The sequence below is a fragment of the Astyanax mexicanus genome, chromosome 9 (genome assembly GCF_023375975.1).
Source record: "Astyanax mexicanus isolate ESR-SI-001 chromosome 9, AstMex3_surface, whole genome shotgun sequence".
In the NCBI taxonomy this organism is placed as follows: Eukaryota; Metazoa; Chordata; class Actinopteri; order Characiformes; family Acestrorhamphidae; genus Astyanax; species Astyanax mexicanus.
In genome coordinates, this window is record NC_064416.1 from 12,939,195 (window position 1) to 12,966,394 (window position 27,200).

Genomic DNA, 27,200 nt, shown 5'->3' on the forward strand with positions numbered 1-27,200 from the left:
TATTTGGTGGAATAACCCTGGTTTTTAATCACAGTCAAGAATCTTGGCATGTTCTCCTCCACCAGTCTTACACACTGCTTTTGGATAAATTTTTGGTGAAAAAAAGAAACCCATTATTTTTAAGTGATCTCTTATTTGTTTTCCAGAGCTGTATACTGATATTTTACAAAGCACCACAATCTGTTTCAAACTTTACTAAAGCAGAAAAGGGGTTTGACTATAATACATGTAGATTTATATAGAATTAAAGGGGTTCTACCATAATACAAATGGATCTATAGTGCACTAAAAAGGTTCTACTATACTCCAAATGGGTCTTTATATTATACTAAACTATTACACTATACTATGCTATATATATATATATATATATATATATATATATATATATATATATATATATATATATATATATATATATATATATATATATATTTAAATCAATTTTCCCACAATTTGTAGATACTCTTTTTTTGCAGATTGGTGAAACACTCTGAAATACATTATTTATATTCAGTCATGTAAGTTACTTGAAAATATCTATTTTTATTAAAATATATGAACATTTTATACAGTACCACAACCTTGTCAGAACTGTGGTTTTAAAATTTTACTTCCAAAAAGTGTAATAAGGGAAATTAATTTCCCCCTTAAAAAACTTTTTTACATATCTTCACTGTGTGTGAGCAGTCAAGCATGCCTTCATCACACAGCACAGATATAAAAATAAAGTCATGAGACAGTATTAGGTTATGCTGGGCCTGTCCCACACCCCCGTGTTTCATATTCTGCTGAAAGAGAACTTGATGTGCACATCTCTGAGTGTGGTTACCCCTCGGAGGTCACAGATGGGGGGGTTGTCACAGGTGACTGGGTGACAGTCACACAGCAATAATATTTTTAGCTGAAATGTGCATGAATCTACCTTAAAATATCAGATTTAAAACTTAGAATCACACCTGACTAAATCTTCCTCATAGTGTTTAGATTTTAAATAGGCTATAGAAACAGGAACATGTAAAATAGAACACAAAAAAGGATGTTCATGTAATTAAGTGTTTCTGCTTCTGCTCTGTTTTCTGCACATTCACCATACTGAGAACATTGAGTTTACATACTTTTACACATTTAATGATAACCCTTTAACCGTATTCAACCGTTTGGTAGAACATATTTGATTAAATGTATCACATTATTTACGGTGTTGGATTTATTCTAACCTGTTTGCATCATAGCAAAGGTACATGTGAATTGTTTTCAGTGGAACCTTTCTGTTCCAGAGGTTTTGATCAATAGAATTATTTAACTTTATACAAGGTGCATTTTATTCTAATTATTTTGTTAGTATTATGATATTTATTATGTGATATTTCAAGCAATTGGTGTACATCTCAAAGATTAGTCTTTAAACAAGAAAAAAAGTAAAAAAAAAAAAAAAACAGGGTTAAATTGAGTAAATACACAGTAATGATGCTTTGGAATGTGCAGACATTTGTCTCTGTAGAGCATGTGACTTTTTGTGGTTGCACATTGCTTAAACAATTTATCTTCTTCTTTTTCTGCTGGATTTCACTACATTAAAAGAATATAAAGTGTCTAAACCAAAAAAACAGGTACATGTAAGAAAGAGTGCACTAATTAAAAAAGACGTAATGCATTCCGATCATTGATATATACTCATTTACTAATATACTTACTTGAATGGTAAAATTCAGAAAGTTATAAATGAATGAGGAACGAAATTGTAAGGTGAAAGCAGTGTTTTTCCAGGCACACACCGGGGCGGTTTAATCGTGTATTAGTGATTACACAACTCCTCCGCTGGGAGAAACCGCAGAGGCCACAGGTGCTGCAGTCAGGATATTAAAAGTGAGCTAAAATAACCTGCTGCAGCTGAGAGGAGGCAGCGGTCAAACCTCAGCCAACCTGTTCCAGTGCAGCACCCTGACCTGCACGACCACACACTCCTGCTTCTCTTTTCCACACACAGTCTTCACCCTGCGTTACACACACACACACATACACACACACACACACACACAAACACTACATCACATAAAAAATGTGAATGATTTGAACAGGGGTGCACAAACCTTTACATAAGACTATACAAACGAAACTTTAGACAGTGGATAAGTATTATCAATAGATATTTTCTCATTTGAGTGAGCAGTATTAGATAATGAAATCAGATGCACAACACCTTTGCAATATTAAAGGTATGATTCAGTGAAAAAATGTAAATATTGCTAATAATGAACATAATAAAAAAAAATTCAAATATAGGAAATGAAGTTCCTTAAAATAGCTATGAAAATGGTTCTGTCCTGCGTTAAAAGTTCTTGGCTATGCCTAAATTAATCATATAAAACACTCAAATTGTTCCCCATATTGTACTTTTTTTTTCTTCTTCAAGAAATATAAAAAAAATTATTTCATCCATCACTAAGAATTATTCTGCTGTACAAAATGTGGTTGTATAGAGCCCCAAAAAGGATTCCTCTATGCTAAAAATAGTTGAAAAATGCATGAAGACTACTGCATGCAGTTCTTTAACAAATATTTTACAATTTGTTCTACACAGCACTAAGAGTTATTTTGTGCAAACATGGTTCTATATATAACTGAAAGCACTGTATAATACTCTTTAACAAATATTTTACAATTGGTTCTACACAGCACTAAGAACTAAGAACTAGCACTATGTTAAAATGGTTTCGTATATTATTTATTTAAAAGGTTCTCCGTGCTAATAAAACAAACAAATACATGGTTTCTAACTTTTTTTTTATTGAAATAGGTCTATACAGGTGTTTCATTATGCTTAAATGATTGTATATAGCACTAAATGGTTCTTTGTGTTGGAAAACTACTTTAGTTGGTTTGTCAAAAATGTAATACAAAATATGTTGTACAGTACTAAAAGTTCTATTTTGCAAAAATAGTTCTATACAGCATTGAGAATGTTTTCTGTGTTGGGGATGATACTATACAGCACAAAGATGGTCTCCACTATGCTTAAAATAGTTTTATATAAAAGTAAATAGTGATGTATGTTGGACATAATACATCTACTATGTATTATTTGTAACACTTTAATTACATTTTTGTTCTCTACGGTTCTACTATACCAAAATGGTTCCATATAGCAATTAACAGTTTCTATTACATCATTTAATGTTTGTACCATATATAACTATTTTATTTCTATTTAACACCATTTTGTATCTTTTGCACTTTTTTTAATTTGATGTTTTATTTTATTTTATCATAAAAAAATATATATTTTTTGTTTGTTTGTTTGTTTTAGTATTTTCAATAATAGTTATTTCAGGCAGTTAAAAGGTGCAGTGTTTTGTTTTGTGATATATTATATAAAGTGATATATAAAGCTTGTGCAGTAATTCATCACTAATACAGAATAAAAATTTTTCTTGTTTTTTTTTTTGTATTTTTTTGTATTTTCATTAATAGTTATGTCAGGCAGTTAAAAGGTCCAGTTGTTTTTTGTCTCTGAAAAAGTGATGTATTATATAAATCTTGTGCAGTAATTCATCAGTAAAAAATGTTTGTTTTTTTGTGCTTCAGAAAACAGGGGCCAGATCGGTTGGCAGGGGCAGGATGCTGATATTTAAATAATCTAAAAATATCATCAAGACCAACCCGAGGCACAGCAGCAGCATCCCTTGGCTCCTTTGATTTGCATGGACCTGATGGGGTGCTGTGCTGCACTGTTGAATTGTGTCAATAATTTTTGACTGTGGCACATAGTCTTAGGAGACACCCTAAGCTTTATCCATTGGAAATAGCATGAACCATCCGCCTACACTGTTTTCCACTGTTTCCATGCATCTGCCATAACATTAAAACCTCAGAGGGCTAAGGTGAATAATATTGATTATCTGGTTTCAATGGCTCTTGTCAAGAGCTGGGATCTATATATTAGTCAGCAGGTGAACAGTCAGTTCTGGAGGTCCTAAATGTAAGAATCAAACTGTGTTGACTAGATGGCTGGGTCAGAACATCTCTAATAGATCAGGCAGGTCTTGTGGGGTGTCCGTGGTACAGAGTGTTCAGTACCTGCCGTAAGTGCTCGAAGAAAGCACATGGGTCATGGGATGGATGTCTGTCTGCTAAAGTTCGTATTTGTGGCAGATGAAACAGAACACCTTAATGGGTATTGTATAATACATGCCTTAAAGGACTTAAACACAATCAGGCAGGTGGTTTTTAATGTTCTGGCTGACTATAATATAAGCATGTCTTTACTTAATAGGAGGAACTGCTTTACCTACCAAACATTTCAGAGTTTCTGTTCCAACATCGCCCTCTAGTGTCGCCTTGCTAACACTCTGTACTCTGTTCTGAATGGATGAACATCACCACCTGCACAGTATTACAGTCATTTAGTCCCAAATAATTACAGAGTACCATTTCTTAAGCTATATTACATGCATCAATACATGCAATCAGCACTGAAACCACACACTCATTCTCGACTTTTCAAAAGCTGATGAAGAATTTGTGCTATTATTCACTTATAACCACTTCCCCATTGAGGCAGTTTCATATTTACAAAGTAAAAAAATACACAATGTGATAATTACTGTCCTATTACAGCACCCCCCAAAAGTCGATATAATGGGCTATGCTAAAGAAATCTAAGAAAAAAATCCTAAAAGTATTGGGATACCTGCTCATTTCTTGTTTCTTACAAAATAAATGTATAAAAAAAAGGTGTTTCCTGCTTTTTATTGAGTAACTGCCCATAATGTCTAGAAACTGTGTCATACTACATAATGGAGCATTGCTGTGAGGATTCGATTGCATTCAATGACAAGCACTACACATTAATGAAATCAGGTGGTTGGATTACTCTCCAACTCATCCCAAATCTATTGAATGGAGCAACATAAATCCTGCAAGTACTAACCAGTTCTACCAGTGCCCCACAGCTCAGTACTGGCTAGGGGACTTTCAACGTATCTAGCCCATGTCTACATGGCACAGCATCAAGAATTAATCTGCTTTAGAGAGTCTTATTCTATTGGTAGGACTAGACAAGCTGTGTCAAAATCTGTGCCAGTGACAGATGCAGCTTTAAGTAGCAGCATCAAATTAATTTATAAGAAGGGGTGTCTACAAACTTTTAGCCATACAGTGCAAATGAAAATCATCTGTTTATAGTAGAGAAGAACCTATTCCAGGACTACATAATCTTCTGTTGATGGTTCTTCCCACGTATATACTGTATAACTATAAAATATGGTTCTGTTGGACACCAACCGTGTTTCTTTCTATCAAACGTATCAGCTATTTTAATCCCCATCCTATTTTTGTTTTAACCATGGTGTTCAAAGCACCATCTTCTGTCCTCAAGTCAATATTAACATACATTACTGTCCAGCCAGCACACTTGAGGACCATTCTCAGAAGGTAAATAAAATAATTAAGTCAGAGTCTGCATTGCGAAACTGTTTTATCTAATATCTGAGACCATACAAACTATCATATAAATGCTCTGATTACCAATGGGACAACCATGCACATGTTTTACTGCACATTCAAAACCAAGTAGAGGCTAATGGTAATGCTAACACATTAAACTCTCTTTAAAACAGATATTACACATCAGTTAGATCAAAAGTATGTTTAATACACAAACATACACACACAAAGTTACTTGACTGCCATGTTTATTAAATTAACTGGCAGCTAAAAGGTCAGGAATGAGAGTCAGACCAGACTATAAGATTTAAAACTCACTATAAAACATCTTTTGCTTGGTCTACAACTAACCTAATTAAGTCAAGGATGTGTTAGAGATTTTATTTGTGTATTGATCATCAACACATCATATCCTGACTTTGTGGCTATATTATTTATAAAAACACAAAGACGACATTGGATCAGTATTGCTATCAGCTGATACTTAGCAATAAGAGACTCAGATCGGATTGGACTGCGGGAAAACAACTCTAGAAATGTCAAAGTTTGTAAGAGTGTAAGTGGAAAGAAACCTTCTGAACTCTAAGTCTTTACGTAAGAGGGAGGCCCGAATGCCTGAGCTGGTGACGCATGTGAAGAACTCTATTCCATTCCCTAATTTTCTAAGTCCAAAAGATCCCTTCAGGCCAAACAGATGGTATCTACTATTTAGAATCTATTGCAATTTGTTTGTTTGGTTCTGCTCTGCTACACTGAAGAGTAATTTGCGTAGATTTATTTCTTTGTTTGCGTTTTTTTTTTTTTTTTTGGAGAAGACAGAGGGTGCTGTTGTCATTTGGGAAAGATTTCATTAAACCAGTGACGTAAAAATGTTTAATGAGCTATTTATGAAAAGTTATGGAGTTTGATGTTTGACATTTTGTGGACTTTTGCATTTGGACAGTGGCACATTTTTCCAGCTGTTGCCTCTGTACACTACCTAAACAGAACTGGAGTTTAAAAAAGTAATCAGGATGTGTTTAAAGAATATTGTATTAAACTTGTAAGATTAGCTATTTACACAAGCTCAAAGTTTACTGCAAGGTGTTTACCTTCAGTTGGTGCTGCTTTGTGGGTCTATGATTTTTTTCCTTAGTATATAAACCCCTGCTTAAAATCAAATTAGATTCAGGTAAGAGACTAATCCATTTATTAGCCCTCCATTTTTAGCTCTTTGGTTGTTTGTTTTGGGTCAATATCCATCTCTATTGTAGGGCAGGGGTACTCTTTTAACATCATGCTGCACCTGTTAATAACTATAGAGCCTAAAGGCCTCATATTCTATAACTAAAATATTCTAAAAGTGTTTTTACTTTATAATTAAATGAGATTGTTTTTTCAGAGGAACAGCATCGCTGTTCTTTCTGTGTCTAAGAACGTTTTTCATCTCGTTAGCTTATTGTCTAAATCAGGCACACTCAAACTGATTTGCATGGAGTCACTTTTGTAATGGTGTTTTTATTTGTTTTATATTTATAGGTCATATAATTTTTGTCTTATCAGCATCAGTTTTATAAGATTTGACTGAATCTCAACAGCAAATAGAGCTCTATATATTTTAGATATTCATACAAGAATTCAAGACTGCTACTTCTATCAAAAATATCATCACCACAAAAAATATAGTTTACTAAATACTGAGCTGTGATTTAATATTTTATCAATATTTTTGTGAATTACATTAAGTAATGAAAGAAACACCCACTTAGTCAGTGAATGACTAATACGATCTGTCATTCTACATATAAACAAAGAGAGACAGAATGAAAGAGTGTGATCAGAGATGTGCCAAAGAACAGCAGTGTTGTTGGGTGCAGTACCTGGGCATTCCCTATCGTACAGTCCCTTCAGTTCCAACTGTTATCCCGGCAATTACAGTAATCTGACAGGAAACACACACAGGAAAAGCTCTGCAGATAAGCTCTGGGTAACACAAGGCGAAGGGGAGGGAGAGGGACCATCATAACTCTGTTAAAATGAGCCCCACAGTCGCAGGCCACATTCCTATTATAAACACTACATACTAATCTAAAATGTTAATTTTTTAGGCACCTAATCTCATATTCAAGTTTTTGCCTATTTATTACAACATATGCAAATAAACATCAATATAGTAAAAAGTAACATGAATGTCTCATTCTTAAGAAAGTAGTTTATATCCTGTGAGCTAGCTTAAAGAACACAGTTTATTTTTCTCCCCAGCCCTGAGCCCACAGCCAGTGCCCCAGTGGATGTGTTCAATTCCATCACCATATTTTTCATTAACCGATATACCAGTTGCAATCTCAAACCCTTGGATGCATTTCTCCCCTGTATAAGAAGTGTTCTGCACTTTGGAACAGTGTTCAATGACATTGCAGCTAAGAAACATATATACTACAATGGACGTAGCTAAAAACGGACTGGAATTTTTTACTTTTCAAGCCACATACTCAAAAACTAGGTTAGATTAATTACATTTTATATTAGCTTATCAAACCCAGGCAATGCTTTACTGATGAATGGCAGCATCGGCTGAGGCTCGCCATTGGACAAGTAGAATTGGGCTAAATGTGGTTTATACTGGACAACAAGCGGCGCAGGCCAATTCCCATTATACTCAGCAACCAGAGAAATAACAACAGAGGCATGGAGTGATTCTCATTGGGTCCTAAGCTAAATTCTAATAAGGGGCAATCTACCTGTTTTGTGCAAGCTGGGTCAAATAACTTGGTTTTAGTGTGATCGTGTAAATAGAGTGGCAGCAATTAACATGGAACTAAAACTTTGTAGACTCAACTTATAACTTAGAAGTAATTACTTCAAATGTATTGGTGTATTTGGGGAGTTTAAATGAGTAATAGACAGTGCTGTATAAAACTATCAGTATTTGTTATTTTTTTACTTTTGCAGCTTCAAAGTTTGGTTTATGTATGTTTACTGTGGTGCTGTGAAGTATTTAATATTGTTGAGTACTGCTGTGCACCTTTATCTATAATTACATGTCTATGGTTCCTAGACCCATGGAGCCTTTTATCTCTTTTCATGTCCTTTCATGTCCAACTTCTGATTCATATGGGACAATAACGTGATGTAAGGGGAAGATATACTTTGCAACCGGGGTATTAGCAGAAGCAGCTTGGGCTAATTGTGTATTATACTCTGTAACCAGAGTATTGACCCAAACTGCTTGGGCTGGTAGTCGTGTTATACTTGGCAACCGGGGTGCTGGCACATTCAAGACATTTAGCATTCTGTCTGATTATGATAAAAGGGTTTGGTCCAAAAGCTGGCCATTTAAATTAGAGCTGAGAAATGGCCTGTGTGATTTCTGCTATTTAGGAAGCTTGAAATCAGAGAAGTTCTGATCACAGTGGAGGAGCCACTACAAAAGAGCTTGAAAGAGCTTGAAATCTGAAACCAGAATCAGACATTTCAACTACCAGCTATTATCATGCTGAAGTCCCTGGCATCCGTTTCTTATTGTTCAGTTCTATGACTATTTATAGGGGATTTTTTTCTATTTAGGGAATTTACCTGCACTCTTGTTACACCTGCAGGAGATACGCCTACTCATCTCTTACAACTAAATCAAACTCATCTCTAAAGTGAGATTCTGTGGTTAAAGTTTGGAGAACCCCCATCTATGATGACATATCTTGAAGATGGAGAGAATTTTATAAAAACTACAAATGCTATGAGGTGTTTTTTTTTTTGAGACAGCCGACAGTTTCTTTTTTTATCAGCTGATACAGAGGGAAGTCAGGCAGATAATGCTACTGTTTGGAAGAGAATACAGTATCTGTGGTAATTGGCTTCAAATCCTCACCACAGTGGAGCATTCCTCCAACAATGACTCACTGGTCTAGGGTGATAACTACCTCAGTGTTTTGGCCGAAATGGGAAAGTTAGGGAGTCTCGGGCATCTGTGCTGTGCTGAACTTGTAGTATCACTGATTTCTTTGCAATCAGTTTGTGCTGGATTTGTCTGTGATACAGCTTTTAACAGCACAGTCCATTGTGGTTTTACATGCTTATATTATACCAATAAGGGTCACAAATAACAGTACTTATGACAGTAATAAAGATGGTTAAATGGTTAAGTAATGCCTCAAATAATTATTAATTAACTCGAGTAAAGACATTATCAAACACTACTAATGTTTTAACAAGCTCCAATTAATAATAATTAGTTGAGACATTGTCAAGTACTGTTAATGAATAACTCTTGTTGTAAAGTGTTTCTAATTATACAAAAAGGAAATGACAAAGCCTGAGAGAAAATGAAATAAATTAACTCTAAATGTATTATATTTCAATGTATAACATTTCATTATCTCCATCTCAGCTACAACTTAGTACTTCATCCATTTTTTGCTTTCCTCATTAAAACTGTACATTTTTAATTAAAAAAACATCTATATTTATGCATTTCTATATATTTTTGTATACATTTTTCTATCTTGATTTTTTTGTCTTGAAAATACCTTTACATATTTTTCACTTCTATTTGTAAAGTGTATGACTGTATATGTGACCAATAACCTTTTGATTTGATTTATGTATACTTTATAGTGTACATTATTTCAAAATACTAATATAATAATAATAATAATAATAATAATAATAATAATAATAATAATAATAATAATAATAATAATAAGAAAATCTATTTATGTGGCAAGTAATTTAAGTTATAGAACACATTTTTAAAATAACTTATTAACTTTACAGGAAAATGAAAAGAAGCATTCCTATTGGTTCATTTATTATTAAAATATTTAAATTATGCAAAAAAGCAAAAAAAAAAATATGCAAAAAAGCAAAAATGATTAAGATGGTGATCCAAGCAATGATTTGCATGTTATTTTATCAGATTCTTTAAGGTGTTTTTTTAAACACTGTTTTATAAAAAGAGAAAATCAGGTTATTGTATATGAACTTGATTTCTGAAAAATGTTAAAAATGTTAAACAAAACAAAAATGTTTTATATATTTTAGTACAAAATAAAGTCACATAAGATTTCTAGACTTAAGAACGAACAACATAAATACTTGTTATTTACATATTTACAGACCATCAAACTAAAACTAATTTTAAATATCATGAAGTCAATAGGGTCTATAAACTACACTACATATAATAGTTAATATGCTTTATTGTAAAAGATGAATATCTTATATTACATTTTCTGTAATCCCGCTAATACTAGTGAGTCAAATCAGCAGGAAATCACCTCAATTCTCCTCTTTTCTCGAGTAGGCCACCCCTGACGATTTCATGTGGACAGAATATACAGTTTATTTGTGCGTCATATGTTTAAAAAGCGCTCCCCACCGAGTCGCCCAGAAACCGCGACAGGGCAAGACCTTTCCCCATTCTTTCCACAGGCAGCCTAATGATGCTCTCTCATTTATCTCCACCACCCAATTGCTCAACGCTCTAATTGAAGAGTTGGCAGCATGAGGCTCATCTCTGCTGTGCGGGCCTAAGTGCCTGCCAAGGCCTCGAACACTGATCAGTCACGGTCATTCCTCTTCCATTAGACGCTGGCGGTGACCTATGATGTCATTATTTAATGGACACACGCTATATAAATGTGCTTTAAAAGTGCTGTAAATCCACGCTCATTTTTATCCCCAAAACTCTGATGTCAAAGTAAAGGAACAAGCTGGAGGGAAGAACAGATGACTATGTGTATTACCAGTAGAGGGAGCTAGACGGGAAGTTATTCATCATGAACTGGGTGAACAGAGCCAGATCGCTGGTGGAGGAGAAGGTCACTGAACCTGCAGAAGGTCTGGGTAGGGCTGAAAGGCAAAGCAGAGGGCAATATGCACAGTTTTCCTGCAAAAGTTTAGGCACCCTTGGCCAGTGCAAAGATTTGGGCACCGTACATAGTCAACCAGTCCTTCAAATCTTGTAACAGAAACGATTTCCAGTTGCAGAAGGCCTCTAGTTCTGACATACGTATGCATGGATTGTCCTGCTGAAGAGATTGTTTGAAGTCTATTGACTCATTTTCTGAGACTTTTATGTTAGGGTCATTCTAAAAGCTTGAGTTTATGTATTTTTAGGGAGACTTAGGTCACTATCCTGCTATCAAAGATAGTGACACCTTCCTAAAATCACCTAACTTATTTTTGTAAGCATTCAGGAAACACATAAAACATAAGACATTTGTGATGGCTATTTTTAAATGATCAATGATTTAAGAGGATAGTTTATCATGCAGTCGAGCATTAGAAGCAACCACAAACAATCCTAATTCAATGCCCACAGCAATGAGCTGTGAAGCAGTGGTAGAACTGTATTTTCTGGAATGATGGAGCTCTATCCAGTACCTTTGGGATGTACATTAATATTTACCGATATATACACCAATCTAGCATTCTTCCCTTTCGTATGCACATTGTATACTTGCATATTAATGGAAATTCTGTGTAATAGCATAAAAAAGGAGATACAGCCAGACATAGGATATAGGAGAGGCAATGTTGGGAAAGTAAAGGGGGCAACTCTTGTCTTGCTGTGTTTGACTTGCTGTAAGTAGACAGTAAACAAGGCTAAACCAGGGTTTACAATGTCCTGTAAAAGAGCAAAGAATGGGTGCAGCAGGTTGCTCTTTGCTGATCAGTATCTGGACCTTCAACACAGGCACTCCAGGGTATTGGATATTAGGAATAAGATTTCTGTTATTGATGGAAGTGTGAGGACTGCATATAATAGTGAGTTATCACTGACAGATACTGTAGTCTGAGAACCAACCTTTATGGCATGATGACTGAGGTTCACTGGTGTTCAGGTGATACAGCCAAAAAGAAACATTAAGTATATATACATACATACATATATACACACATATATAAGCCAAATCCTCAGGGTGAATGGGGTCTGGCACGGATGGTCTGGTTGCAGTGGCAGCTGTGTTTTTTGTGCAAATAGTAAAAAACATACTGTAATTATAGTTTAGGGACTGTTTTATATATACATCACAATTTACTACAGACAAGACAATAAACTCCTAATTTTGAGAGAAAGACAGATGGACAGACAGAGCTGTTAAATTCAGCAGCAGTGTAAATCCATCAGTGGCCATCTCCCTCACACTCTGGCATATTTATGAGTCTAATCCGACCTCCATCCATTCCTACAGTGCAGAGCGAGCGAGAGAAAGAGAGGACGAGGACAGTGTGGTATAAACACTCAGACAACTGGGATCTCTCAGGATGACACTGCCTGCAGAGGAACCCCACAGGACCCATGGTAAGTGTATGTGTGTGAGTGTTTGAATGTGTGTGAGTGGAGCGTGTGTGTGAATAGACACATTTATAGATTGCAATTAACAGCGTCTCAAGGTGGATGTGTCTAACAGGATGTGTGTGTGTGTGTGTGTGTGTGTGAGAGAGAGAGAGACAGAGAGAGAGAGAGAGAGACAGAGACAGAGAAAGAGAGAGAAATATGTGTCAGCCAGTGGGTTTCTAGATGGGTATTTATGTACCTACGCACCGGGGTGACCCCACCCGTCCCCCCAATCCACCCACATTCAGGGGCACAACACACCCCATGGCTGGACACATACACACACACACACAGCTGTACTGTGAGTCACAGCCAGGCCAAAGAAAAATCCTACCAGAGCGAATCGTCTTTATTTCTTCCTGTATCCATAAATAGAATGAGTGGGAAAGAAAGAGGGAATAAGAGAGAGACAGTGAGTAGGAAAGAGAGAGAGAGAGATAGAAAGAGAGAGAGAGAGAGAGAGAGAGAGAGAGAGAGATGTGAGCTCGGTGCTGAGTTACGATTTCCTGCCTCTTCTTCTTGAGAGAAAAAGAGGAGCACTCATTTATCAGGGCTCTGTCGAGGTCCTCCTGAACCACACATGACCTTCAGCTCATCCTAAGTGTGATAGGACCAGAGCTGATCTCAGGTCGTGTTGTTGTGATTATTCACTTAATTTCATTAATTTATTTTAAAATAATTGTGATCAAGTTGTGATTTGGGATGCTCCATGACCAACAGTGAGCCTTATTGGGCACCTATGACCCTGACTGTTCTCTTTCTTTGAGAACCACTGCATAACAGGAAACACCCCATAATCAGCCGGCAGTGTTTTTAATGTTATGACTGATAAAGCATTGTAAATTTATCCCAAATCCCAGTATTAATCAGTGTTAACCAAAATATACAGTATGTGTATATACAGTACAATAAAAACAGTACATTAAAAACAAAGTTATTCTGAACAAGTTAACAAAATTACCAGAGGAATATTGCACATTTACAGTATAGCCTTTTAAATAAGTGTAATTTTAACCAAACCAAACCAGTATAATCCAGTATATCTCCAATACAATTAATATTTTTCCATAGATATATAATTCAGTAATGTTTAAATAAATGTTAAATGACAATGTTTTCTGTCTAAGTGAAACTATTATAAATAGTAAATAGTTTTGCAAATATTGTAAATAGTATCTAAAGTATCTAAAATATCTAAAATAGTAACATATTTTAGTAACTAAAACTAGATACACAATACACAGTAACTGTCTACACTAGGGTTGCAACGGTATGAGATTTTCACGGTATGATAACCGTCTCAGAAAATACCGCGGTATCACGGTTATCACGGTATCACAGTTTGTTACATATATTATTAAACTGACCCTTAAAGAAATTACAACAAAGGTTTTTTGTTCAATTAACTATTTATTGTAGAAACCTGGAACAATTATATAGATAATGTCTCCTTAAAAAAAATAAACTGTACACCATTAGGTGAAGGAAACCAGGTTTTTCCACTACTCTTAAGGTCATTAAGGGTGTATATAATTATATATATATATATATATATATATATATATACACACACACACACACACACACACACACACACACACACACACACGTGTCACACATTACATGTCCTCTAAGAAGTAAAGATCCTGTGTTTAAACTATTCAGTACAATTATTTAAGTTTAAATTATTTAATATCTGATAAACTGAGCCTGGGTCAGTGTCTGATCAACAACTGTTATAACCAGATAGAGGGGATTTATTTCTGAGTCTGGTTTTAACACATGAAAAACAGGCACGTCAGAATTTGAAAATTAACGCATGTAAATGAATGGCGTCTTTCACATCCAGTCCGGCGAGCACCTTTACACGGACACGTGAATCCGTCGTAGCACGCACTTCACGCCTGTACCTGCGTGCCCGAATTTCGGATAACTCAGCGCTTTTGCGGGCGCTTACCGCATGGGTTGTGCACGACTACAAAGAGATTTTATTTATGTTCAGATTAAAATTATAAACTAAACACATACTTTGCGCTGCACGGCGGGGTGGTGTTCTTGGAGATGGGAGAACAGGTTTGACGTATGTCCACCTTTAGCTGTGACTTTACGGCCACATTGATTATAAATCGGATAACCATCCTCGGGTGCGCTCGGCGGGTCTCTGAAATAGTCCCACACTGCTGATTTTAGTTTAGCCTTTTTTTAGGCGGACGGAGATTTGTTTAGTCTGATGCACTTTCTGCTGTTCTCACCGCTGTGTGCTGAGCAGCTGAAGCGGAGCAGAGTTGCGCATGCGCGGGTGAGTTTCTCCGCTGGCTTGCGTTTTACCGGTAATAAGCAAACACACACGGTATGATAACCGTGCATTTTAATACCATGGTATACCGTGAAACCGGTTACCGCTGCAACCCTAGTCTACACATAAAATATATACAGTATATTACATTATGTGTATGAGTCAGCTAAGTATCTTATGTAAAGTATCTTATGTGCTCTTGTAAAATAGTTGTACAGAGGGTGTGCAGAGGGTGTGAAGCTGAATACATTAATATGCGATAATTTCTTACTACAAGGTGTTATTGTGAAATTACATTCATTTGTACAGAAATTAATCTTTTAAACACTTTCAAGAGTGTACTGTTTTTTTTAAAGCACTAAGATAAGTCTAGGACTAAACTGGGATTGTAATTCAGAAATGAAAAGCCTTTTAAGCCTTGGATTAAGCTAAAGTTGACCCATGTACTCTATATGTGCTAATAGCTAATCTGCAAAGCTCCTTTTAGACCAGTCATAAAAGTTTAGTATGTTTAGTGTCTTCACTAATTATGCCCACTAATCATTTTGTCTCTGCTTAGACTGATGTTCATGGCCAGTATCTGGCTTCAGTCCACACCATGCCCCCCAAAAATGGCCCATCTCCCCCTCTCTCAAAATATTTCACTCTAATCCTAGTAGACACATTTATATCATTGCTGTCAGGATATTTGTTATCATTTTTCACTTCTTGACATGATGTGAATCTGGCATTTTTTTACATTTTGTCCACATTTCATAATGAACTGGAAAATAGAAATGCTCCAAAATAAATTTGTTTGCCCTTCTTACTTAAAAGTAGGAAAAACAACTACAAATGAATATAGTACAAATATGTAGACAAACAAAATGTTATTGAGGTCCTACAATCAGTGGCCCTACTTTTTCTAATTGCATACTCCAACAGAACAATGCTGCCGGCATCTTAAGAACTTGCCTTGAAGACAAATGCTGTGCCATGGCCAGATGCATCACTAGACCAATCGCAGAATGAAACTGGACAAGTCACTGACACAAAATCTGCAGGAGTAAGAATACTCAGGCTGCATAAAATGGATTATCACAGGACACCATTAAGAACCTCTACAACTCACGTGTGGTATATTGGTTTACACATGCGTTACATACAACTTCTTAATGTGTAGCTTGATAAATATTGCCCATATCAGTCTAAATATTTAATAGATTGTTTCCAAATAGCATTGTGTTCCAACACTTCCTTCTGAGTGCAAGTAATTTTTTTATGATGAATGAATAACGAGATATTATGTAGCTAAAGGTATTGAAGACATACTGTACTCTTTAGGGTACAACCCCAGTGACAAAAGAGGGTACCACCCCTGTGACAGTTTTGTATCATGTGTAAAGTTGTACTTTTGAAGATACAAGATTTACAATATACAAATTATCAAACATAAACATATAAATATATCCTTGCTGTACCTTTCTTTTAGAAAATTGCAACAGTTCTTATGTATTATTTTTTTTAAGATGAAAAAAAAATCTGATCTGGAATACAATTTCAAGACATGATAATTTACTGACGCATATAGTTACTTGCTTCTAGATATCAGGTTTTGTTAAGACAGACACAAACACACCCCCATACAATCTTAAAGAAAAGAGAGTGAGTTGGAAAGAGAAAGTATCTTAGGCTAAAAGTGAATAATAGAGAGTTAAACTAACAATAAATAAACTGAGCTTTACAAATTTGAGGGTATTCAGGGAGGGGGAAGATGTCTGGGGGCTGCTTTGCAGGATGTTATCAGCATCCTGTCTCACTGACCTGTCGACCAATAGCATGTAAGGAGTGTGACCTCTCTCCAGGCCAAGCCCTCCGGAGACGACCTTACGACCTCGTCTGGAGGCTAGTCCGCTCCTTGACAGATAGATGTGCGTCTGAGAGAACAGGAAAAAAAAAACAGACCATCTGAGCACTCAAACCCACCGGATGGGAACTTATATGAGAGAATTAATTAACAATATGCAGCATTTAAACTTAAAACATGAGCTTCAGAATTATGGTGGGTAGCAGGAATGGACCTAATGCACTATAGAACTAAAAAAAGATCTCTCTCCAGAACTGCATACTATTGTATAACCTTTTGTAGAACTGTATAACCCTTCATAACACTGCATAAAACTGTATAACCCTTCATAACACTGTATAACCCTTTATAACACTGTATAACCCTTCATAACACTGTATAACTCTTAATAATACTGTGTAACACTACATGACCCTTCACAACACTGTGTAACACTGAATAACCTTCATAACACTGTATGACCCTTCATAATACTGTGGAGCACTGTATAACTCTATGTAACATCGATAACATTTCATAACATTGTATAAACTTTCATAACATTGTATAACACTGTATAACCTTTCATAACACTGCATAATACTGCACAAACAGTCATAACACTGTGTAGAATTGTATAACCCTTCATAAACCTGTGTAACTTTGTATAAACCTTAATGACGCTGCAAAACATTGTATAACTCTTTGTTACATTGTGCATCACTTTAACATTGTATAACCCTTCATAACATTGCGTAACACAATATGACCCTTTATAACACTGTGTAACACTATGTAATAATGTATTTCCCTTTGTAACACTGTGTATCACTGTTACACTATCCTTTGTAACATTGCGTTAACCTGCGTTTTCTTTAAATATTTCTGTTCCATTGTAGTTTGTGTGTTTCGTTCACTTTAGATGCCACATCTACATATCTTAGTTTGTCAACAAATGCATGTGTAAAGCGTGTCCTTCAGAGGGAGCTCTGTGAAATTCAGTAAATTACACTCCCCACCTGCAGGGGTAGCTCAGGAGAAAGAAAAGACCAATGCTAAAACATGCACTACTCTGCTGGTGACTGAGCATCTGGTTTGTCATCTCTCATCTTTCATTATGATGAATAAGAGAAGGTTTGCAGTGAAACATCAAACTCCTAGGAAAAGCACTTTAAGATCTTCAGCCAGAGCCTCTATATTTGTTCATACTGTATGACTAAAGTGGAGCATTATAAAAGCTCCCGGGCTGAATGTGCTGACTGGCTGGTCAGCGGTTCGCGACCCCCTGTCTCTTTACTGTAACTCTCCCTTCCATGCTTCTCCTCTTGGCTGCAGCTCGCACTGCCCAGCCAAACAGCCATCCTCACCGCACGCCATAAATTAGGCCTGACGCCCTCCGCTCTGCCAGAAGATGCTGTGGCCTTTCAGCAGTAGCGCTGAAAAACACTCTCCGTGTGTGTGTTGACTTAGAAACCCCTCAGGGCTTATCTGTACGAGTAGTGAAGGAACATGCTGAGTCTAAAACAGCCTGGGCCAGATTTGAGTATACTCAGTGCGAGGGGGGTTGATTTACTGTGATTGTAAATGGGGCTTGTTGATGAAAAGCTATTACAGCTAAAAGTGCCCAAGGCACTCAATGGTAAATGAGCGGGATGTGAAACACCATAGTAAATTGGTAAACAAGCGCACGCAGAGTAGGATAATTTGACTTTTAATAGGGAAGCCTGTGGTCTATATGTAGTAATAATGCCAATACTGTCTAATTTATTCACCTAATAATTCAACGACTCACACAAGATACATTGTAGTTACACTTGAACAGTACATTTTACAGCATTTTCCTTAAAAAGATTTTTCAGAAAACATATACTAAAATTACAAGAACATTTTTTTATTGAAATATGTTAGGTGCAATTTAAAAAAGTGCCTATGAAATAAATTATGTGTTTTAAAACAACTTTTATATGGCAATTCAAAACTAAGCATAAAAAGAAAAATTATTCAGACACTTTCTGTAATTCTACAGAAATCTAGTTTATAATAAAAATAGAGAGCAGAACATTATTTTCCAAAGTATATTTTTTCCAACTTAAATATTTGTATAATATAATGTGTTTTAACAAATGCTTATAATTAATTGCCATGTATAGGCAATTTTTAGGCAGCATATGGTCAGGCTTGATTGATGCAGTGTGGAGTTTAGCAAAGTGACTTTGAAATAAAGCATGAAATATGGTCTTAATATTAATATTTAAACCTACTTTTAAGTCAGAGGTTTAAGGAGAGGCACAGTACAACAGAATTTATCTTTTGAATTTTGTCACTGTCTAATGAAAAACATATATCTACAAAACAGGATAGAGATAAAATCTTCTTAAATTACAATGGAAGTAAATATAATTTAAGAAGGTTTAGAATGCTTTCTATTGGTCCATTCATCAAATAATTTTGACACAGTGTAAGGGACAGTTTGTGTGTTCAAATTAAAATGGAGATACTTGTTTTTCATTGGACAGAGATGATATCCAGCTAAAAAGCCCAGTTCAGCCATACCACAGCACCCCTGGTGCAGAAAGAGCATGGCACTGGCAGCTTAGCAAACCAAAGTACTGAACCCACAACCCTGTGATCAATATTCCAGAGCTCAAACCACTGAGACTCCACTGCCCTGCTAACACTCACTCTGACTCTCACTGGCTCTCAAACGATGATCAGTCATGTGACGGGGACTGGAAGCTTCTGACAGAGTGATATAGGACGGATTTAGAGTGAGTGCTTAGCAGGAAGACAGCAGCGAGGAGTAGGCAGCTGCTTAGCGTGCAGCCCCAGGCAGGAACCGCTTCCTCCCCTCAGCACTGGCACAGGACAGCCACTCTGTTTGGGCTCAAATTAGAGCAGACCAAGCCCCTCTACTGCACTTCCATGCCGGCCACTGGAGTGATTCACGTGGGAAAGGTGAGCGGCCAGGCCAGACCAGGCCAGGGCCTTCAGGCAGCCCAGTGATGGATGGGGCAGACAGGGGAGAAAACAGGGGGTAAGAGGGGGCGACTTCCTGCTCTTATTCAAGAGCCACTACAATTCCTTTCTTTTTTCCTTCAAGACAGAGGGTGCTAGTGTGAAATCAGTCTCGGAACACACCCAGCTGTTTTGTTTGCACACTAAAAAATATTGCCCACAGAAGGAATTATCTAACAAGAATGAAACTTGGTGGGTAGTTGTGTCTGACTGTCATGCTGTGACTCATAATGGTAGTGAGTCCCACTTTGGTCTTGGTTTAGACCTAACATCCAGAAGACCTGGGTTAAGTCTGGGGTGCAATTTTGTACAATGCCAGATCACCTTTTGTATTCATTACAAGCACTTTAACAGCCCAACAATATGATAATGAGTTCCTGCAACACATTATCTGCTTTTTTTCAAAAGGAAAATGCCCATCCACATATTGCTGCTGGTTCCAGAGCTGGTCTACAAATACCTATATTACACCTTGGCAAGCCACACCTGCTAGACACTGCTGAGGAACTGTGTGAATATCTAACCTGCACATTTCTGTATGTGTAGCTTAATAAATATGATCAAGAGTTGCCAATATCAGTCTACATTTTTTATCATTTAATGTTCCTGGTTACATTTACTTTCTTTTCAAATAGCATTGCAACAAGACTATTTTTACAACCATTTATTTGACAATGAGTGTGTAATTGAATATATGCAGCTCTGGAAAAAACAATGAGTTTCTTTGTCTTTACCAAATTGAAAACCTCTGGTATATAATCAAGAGGAAGATGGATGATCATAAGCCATCAAACCAAACTGAACTGCTCGAATGTTTGCACCAAGAGTGGCATAAAGTTATCCAAAAGCAGTGTGTAAGACTATTGTATATGAACACTGTAGCTAAAGACAGGGTTATTCCACCAAATATTAATTTCTGAACTCTTAAAACGTTATGAATATGAACTTGTTTTCTTTGCATTGTTTGAGGTCTGAAAGCTCTGCATCTTTTTTGTTATTTCAGCCATTTCTCATTTTCTGCAAATAAATGCTCTAAATGAAAATATTTTAATTTGAAATTTGGGAGAAATGTTGTCTGTAGGTTATAGAATAAAACAACAATGTTTATTTTATTCACACATATATCTACAAATAGCTAAATCAGAGAAACTGATTCCGAAACTGAAGTGTTCTTTTTTTAAAAAAATTCCAGAGCTGTATATATTATACAGTTTATTACGCTATAAAGTATGTTTTAAATGTAATAGAACCAAAATTGAAACAGCTCTAACATTGTTAAAACTCTTATACACACATAACACACACCAGTATTTCACAAAACTTGGCCAAAGTGTATACACACACACACACACACACACACACACACAAGCACACACAAACACGGTCCACTCTGTCCACTTTCTAGCTGACTCACGGTGGTTATGCTTTGATTACACGGCTGTCTCTGAAAGACTTATGAGCTCCAGAACCTGACTCGGACCTGCTGGATTATCTTTAGTTCTGAGAAAGCGAGGGAGGGAGAGGAAGAGAGAGAAACCAACAGTCGGTAAACAAATTATCCAGCTCTCCTATAAACACCACAATAAAACCTATAAAGCTCAACGTTAAAGTACACACCGCAACCCCCCTAATAAAAACAGCCATCCACAAAAAAAAAAAAGAATTCATCACAGCAGCGGCGGTGCGGACAGTGACCGGTGAGACTGATGGACGCTCTGCTTGTACAAAGAGACTCTCGCTTGTGCCAACAGTCCTCCCTGACCCGGGATTTGGGCTGGGGTGGGGGTTAAAGGGGGGGACGTTTACACTGGCTCTCCTCCCTCTATCTCTCCTCTCCTCTGGGCTGCTGTTGCTTTAACCCCAGTGGGCAGTGCACTGGGCAGAGGGTGACAGCTGATTTATGGCCAGCACTCAGCACCAGGCTGTCGCTGCCCCTCTCCCTCCTCCAGGTTGTGCACAAACAAATGGCAGCAGGCTTGTGAGGGAGGCCCGTGCTGGTCGCTGGACCTGGCAGAGATGGACGGAGATGAACTGGAGGCAGGCTGACCTGTAGGCCAGTATCTGAGTATCTGTCTATATAGACAAGTCAGAGCTTATAAATTATCACTGTCATGCAAAACATAAGTATTTCTATTTTTCTTATTTATATACGTTTTGATAAATACTCTGGACTTCTTGAAAGGGTTCTGTGTTTTCAATGGCACAGAAAAATCTAATTTTGTTCCAAAAAGAATGGTTCTGTAACTGTTAAATAAGTGTAAATATATTTTAAAGGTTTATATAAAGGCCATTTTGATAATGTATTTTACATTGTTAATTAATGAACCACTGTAAATAACGTTCTAGCACCCTGCAAAAATGATTATGCTGAAATTCGCATTTATATACCCTACATAACTGAAACTTCTTTTTTACAATGAATATACAATATATATATATATATATATATATATTTTTTTTTTTTTTATTGAATATTATTACTTATTTTAACTTGTCTACTGAAAGTGCCTTATTTCATTTTCTTCATTTTATTAAGAAATACTTTGTGATAAAAACTGTAAGTGTAAACTTACATTGTATTTTTTTTTTATTAACAAAACATTTGCAAAAAATGTGGTACCAAAATTTTTTGCTCCCAAGATAACATTGAATTATATTGTATCTGTAAATAAGTAGATCAAATAACTCACAACAAATAATAATAAGCAGGAAATATGTTTATTAATTTACTAATATTCTAACCACAATCCAAAAATATATTTAGACTAGGTTTTTGAGGATTTTACTTACATAATTACTCATTTTGTGCAGTGAAAGAAATGTGTGAGAGGGAGGAATTTTACATTGATAAAAATAAAAATATTAATTTTAAAATGTATAATAATTTTAAATAAAAAATAATTTTAAAGTTGTTCCTTACATTATGTTCACATTTAATAATAATGGGCTCTATAGAGATGTCCCAAAAACACTTTTTAATAATAATGAAAATAATAGTTTTTTTTACATTGACTTTAATTGAAAGTTACCTTTTTTCCTTATATAAAGCTGGCATTTTGGATATACAAGGTTTTATGTGACATTGATTTCATACAGTATGATCCAAAACAAAAGAAGCAATAACCATGTATCTATTTGGAAGTATTCTAAGTATTCTAAGTAAAAATTCACATGTTAAATTATGTATGGATGTAAGATCTCTCAGTGCAATGCAATTTGCAATTTCTCAATCAGGGTTCAGCATACAGATCCAGGGCTATACCGATACACACCATGAGGGGGTATCCTTCCCAACAGAACAGAAAACAGCACAGCTGGTAGAGCTTCAACAAAGTCATTTTTTGGTTCTTTTAAATGGAATAAGGGACTTTATGTGTAATCCAGTAAGAAAGAAAAAAAAGCAACTGAATTGAATGAAATAAATGTGATAATAATGTGACATAAAAATAAAGTCAAATGCAAAATCATATTTTTTTTGTAATATATAAAACAGCAGTATATCATATTGTTTGATGAAACTTACTGAAAAACACAATGTTATGTATGTTTTTATATGTTACATTTAAAGTAGACTATAAAAATGGGCAGCGAAACACTTTACATAAAAGAGTATATACTATTTTCTACTGTTCATATTCTCTATTTACTACCATATATCCCTGAAATAATTATATGCATTATCTACCGTGTATTATAATTTAATATATATTTCTAAGAGAATGGACATTCATGACAGAAATACAAAGTAAAGTCTAATCTCATTAACTACTTTAAATTAAAGAAATGGAAAATACATATATATTTTCGGTTCACTTTCTCTCTCATGCCCTCACCCACATTTAAAAAAAGCCCTTGGCAATGCTGAGCTGCCCAGTAAGCAGAAACAGCCATTATAACCTCAAGTGCTACATGCAGCAAAGCTACAGTCTAAACAAATGGAGCACAAAACCAGCCGAGCTTTAATAGTAATAAAGGTGGGTTCATGACGCAACCCGTGTAAGACCAGTCCCACTGAAGTATACCTGCCGCTTCCAGCTCAAACAATATGAGCAATAATTTTACGAGATGTCTCCCCCGAACATCTTTAAAAACAAACATCCAGCAGGGATTAGCAGAAATAAACACAGCTCTATTTCAGTGAGTATGACACACTGCACTTTCCCTGGAACAGAGGAACACGCTCAAAACACGCTAACACACACAGCAGCCCACACACACTGGCGGTCAGAGAGCAGGGAAATTCTGTTCATCACTAACACACACACACACACACACTCTCGCTCAGGGGGAGAGTGACCAGGACGGGATGAACAAGACAAAGGTGTTAGGATGGGCAGTGTTGGGACGGGTGTTGGGATGGGACTGTAATGCCATTCATTTAAGGCAATAATAAAAACTATAATATATAAAACATGTTAAATTACAAAGTTGAAATTATACAACTATATACTTACAACAATAAAAAGAGCAGGAAGAAACGACATCTAAGCTTTAATAAACAGTAGAGATAAATATGGACTATTGTTTGTTAAAAGAAATATCTGTAACAGTTAACAATTTAAGTGTAAATTAAACATGTAATGACAATAGTACAAAAAAATTACTTAAAAAAAAGAATGTCTCAACTAAATAATAATTGACACAAAGACATTAAGACATTAGTCTTCAAAGTTTTTCAATTAATGTCTGGAATTATTGTTTTCAAACTTTTTAAAGTATTACATTTTATTTTAATCATAATTACAGTTATTTTTGAATCTTATTGTGAGGTATTACAAAAATATCACTGTAAATTTTTATGTGTGCTCTATCAGATCATTAATGAACTTTAAAGCATTTATAACCTAATTAATAAGCATTTAATAAACACATATAAACATGCATACTTATTTAATATACTATATGTTTATTTTTTACATACTTATATAAGGGTTGGTTTATGGTTTTGTGTTTTAAATATGAATATGAAACATAGAGTAAATTACAAAAAAACAAACAACACTTCTAATGTACCTAATAAAACACTGGGCTGTTTTAAAGTAGGAATACACTGAACATTTGGCAACTAAAATTATTCGGCTGAAAATAGAAAAAGGCACTTTCGATGTTTGGTCAAATTAGTAAAAAGATTGTATATTTATTCCAAACAATGACAACTGATTTTATGTAATTAATTTAATGTTAAGTGTTCAAAACTATTTTTGTTAATTGTAGTTTTATAACTGATTTTCTTTTAAAGCCGGGACAAACGTAAATGTAGAAAAAAAGGGACAAATAAATAAAAACCTGCACAAAAAAAAAAAACACATTTTGGTATTTAGTATCCTGACAAATGTTTTATTCAGTTTCATTTTGGTGCATCACTTTTATAAAGGTCATACATAAAAGAAAAAATATATTACACATCATTTACATAAATACAGTTGTGTGCGGTATGGCAGACTCAAACTCAGGAACAGTAATATTGTGTAACTGGAGATGAAGCTGCTTTGTCTTTATTACAGGAACGGCAGGGTGGGCAGATACAGCGCGAGTGCTGTGAGACTGACCCCTCACTAACCCAGACAAACTGTTACACACACTATCCTCCCCATCAATCACAGGATTAGTGCCAAACTACCTCCCCTGCATCAATATACCCATCAGCCTGCACCAGCGAGCCGTGTGTGTGTGTGTGTGTGTGTGTGTGTGTGTGTGTGTGTGTGTGCGGGTGTGTTTATACTGAGCCACTGAGGTGAGGCTAGTGATTTATCACCCAGGGTCACTGCCACCCGCCACCACCAGCATCCTGACCAGACAGACACTATCAGAAAGAGAGAGAGAAAGAGAGAGAGAGAGACTGACCACATTTAAAAAAAAATCTATATAGTTTTAGTTTTAAGTGTAGTAAATCAGTTTTTTGCTATTTACAAATTTTAAGCATTTTTGATTGATATGGTTTAATAACATTACAAATATTTGTAAAACATTCTCAGTCAATGTTGAAACATCTTCGTATTATGCTAAATGGACAATAAAAGAGCTAAATCAATTTATTACACTACTCCACACACTAGTGCACTGGTAAACTGAACTGACAGAAACAGCTCTGTAAAGCTGGACAATTAATCAACATTTATTTTAAATAACAATCTTCATTAAAAGGTATTATTAAAACTAGAAAAACAAAAAAAATAACAATTAACAATACGAAACAACTATTATGCTTTTATTTGTATTGTGTTATAAATCAAGAGCACCCTTTCCCTTTACAGCTGATAAAATTGTTATTTTTCTTTATATAGTTTTTTTGCCATTTATTTACTTGCTTTTATACTGAATTATATTTTTTATATATACGTTGAGGGAAATTAACTTTAGAGTTACTTTTTAGTAAAAAGTAATCTTGTAAAATAGTTGATCAATGGCGACAAAATTCATTGTGATTTAGCCGTAATTAAGCAGCTTACTGAGCAAATTTGTAGGTACTGTAAATAAGTGCTTGTGTTCAGGGTTCTTTATTAAAAGCAGAAGCTCTATATGGAACCAACCAAAATAATAAAATGTTATTAGCCTGGATAAACCCTGTTCATCAAATACAATTAAAGAAGATGGTGTAGCTGTTTTTTATAGAATGTTTAACCTCTTTTGCTCTGTGACTTTCATTAGACAAAGGATAATTAATCAGTAACAACATTTAAAGCAATACATACTTAGTTATTCTTAATTTACTGTATTAGTGGGGGAAAAAACTGAAACTGGTGAGAAATTGGTGATTTTGAGAGGTTAAATGATACCCTACCATATTTCAATACATTCATAACTTAGGAAAGTGTTGAATATTTAATGTCAAGGCATGTTTCAGCACTGAAAAAATATGAAGCATGTGTTTAAAACACAAGTTTTAAAGCTCAATCAGTGAATTTCTACACTTTTCCGGTAGACTTGGGGACCCTATGCATGCTCTTCAGTTTCCTACCAGCTTACACAACTTATAATAAACCTTATGTTCTGTAATTTGCTATTGTGAATTAACTTATATACATGGGAAATGTATCGAATTTATATCAGTATCGGCCAATTTTTTTTTTTTTTTTTTTTTAGAAACATGGGCATCGGGCCGATGTTTCTACATTTGCCCGATGTTTTAAACCAATACTTGCTGACATATTTATTGTATGCCGGAAAAGGACCAAGAGATGCTGACTGCGGTACAACAATTGGTCCACACTGGCAGCACTACTTCAAAATCTATTAATTTAAGCTTTAAACTTGTATCTATTTTTATTTATGTTAGTTTCAATAGATTAATTTTT

General features: G+C 35.4%; 1 long non-coding RNA gene across 3 annotated transcripts in view; it reads right to left on the minus strand.

Annotated features, from left to right (window-relative positions):
* Positions 1 to 1,333: 1,333 nt before the first annotated feature.
* Positions 1,334 to 27,200, minus strand: part of LOC111194757 (uncharacterized) — a 56,509-nt gene continuing 30,642 nt past the window's right edge. The window contains exons 3-7 of one of the 3 annotated variants that reach the window (XR_007440634.1): positions 16,869 to 16,981; positions 11,172 to 11,277; positions 7,308 to 7,369; positions 4,296 to 4,386; positions 1,334 to 1,998 (exon numbers count right to left, since the gene is read on the minus strand). This is a non-coding gene — a long non-coding RNA (uncharacterized LOC111194757). The remainder of the gene's footprint in view (positions 1,999 to 4,295; positions 4,387 to 7,307; positions 7,370 to 11,171; positions 11,278 to 16,868; positions 16,982 to 27,200) is intronic. The other 2 variants (XR_002651227.2, XR_002651226.2) reach the window with 2 other exon arrangements.